The sequence below is a fragment of the Gossypium arboreum genome, chromosome 11 (assembly GCF_025698485.1).
Source record: "Gossypium arboreum isolate Shixiya-1 chromosome 11, ASM2569848v2, whole genome shotgun sequence".
Classification (NCBI taxonomy): domain Eukaryota; kingdom Viridiplantae; phylum Streptophyta; class Magnoliopsida; order Malvales; family Malvaceae; genus Gossypium; species Gossypium arboreum.
The window spans coordinates 103919203-103920567 of NC_069080.1; positions in this window are offsets into that span (position 1 = coordinate 103919203).

The following is a 1365-nucleotide window of genomic DNA, read 5'->3' on the forward strand; positions in this document are numbered from 1 at the left end:
CTCGATTGAACACTTCGGTGGGATATTTGAGGAGAAGCAGGAATCAACAGAATATGGTATCTAAAGCCCAGACTACTTTGGTTGCCAGTGTCAGTAGTATTCGGCCAAATAGGCAAGAGTGTCCGCAATGTGGGAGACACCACTTAGGCGAATGCCGAGTAAATGAAAGGGGTTGTTTCAAGTGTGGGTCATTAGACCACCTCATCCGAGATTGTCCCAAAATGGATGACAAGGAGAAAAAGCAAGATATGAGGGTGAGCAGTGCTCCTTTAAGGGGCAGCCCCCAAAAGAATCCGGACAGTGGAGCTACCAGTAGAGGCGCGACTAGAGATGCCGTGGCGAGGTCCGAAGGCAGAGCGCCAGCGGGGACTTATGTTATTCGTGCCCGTGAGGACGTAGAGTCTCCCGACATAATTATGAGTACCTTTTCTATTCATGATAGTTATGTTGTTGCTTTGATTGATCTGGGGTCTACCCACTCCTATATTTGTATAGAATTGATTCCTCGTATGAACATGATAGTGAAGTCTACTGAATTTGTAATAAGAGTATCCAATCCCTTAGGTAGATATATGCTAGTTGATCAAGTATGTAGGAGTTGTCCTTTGACAATTAGAGGTCATTGTTTTCTGGCAGATTTAATGTTATTACCGTTCAATGAGTTTGACGTAATCCTCAGGATGGATTGGTTGACTTCTCATAGTGTTGTAATGGACTGTGGAAAGAAACTTATTGAGTTAAAGTGTGAAGATGAGAATATTCTTCGGGCTGGACTAGGTGACTTGGATAAATCGCTTGTGGTAATATCATCTTTGACCGCTGAAAGATATTTGAGAAAAGGGTATGAGGCTTATCTAGCCTTTATGTTGAATACTCAAGTTTCCGAGTCGAAGATTGAATCAGTACCAGTAGTTTGTGAGTTTATAGATGTTTTTCCGAAAGAGTTTCCCGGATTACCTTCAGAGAGAGAAGTCGAGTTTGGTATCGAGTTGGTTCCTGGCACGACACCAATCTCGATCGTACTGTAGAGAATGGTCCCCACTGAGTTGAAAGAGTTGAAAGTACAGTTGCAAGAATTAACAGATAAGGGTTTTGCTAGACCGAGTTATTCACCATGGGGTGCTCCGGTACATTTTGTGAAAAAAAAAGACGAGTGGATGAGATAATGTATCGACTATAGACAGCTTAACAAAGTAACAATAAAGAACAAGTATCCCTTGCCGAGGATTGATGATCTTTTTGATCAATTGAGAGGAGCCAATGTATTTTCTAAAATAGATTTGAGGTCGGGTTACTACCAGTTAAGAGTCAAGGAACAGGATGTACCTAAGACTGCGTTTCGGACGAGATATGGGCATTACGAGT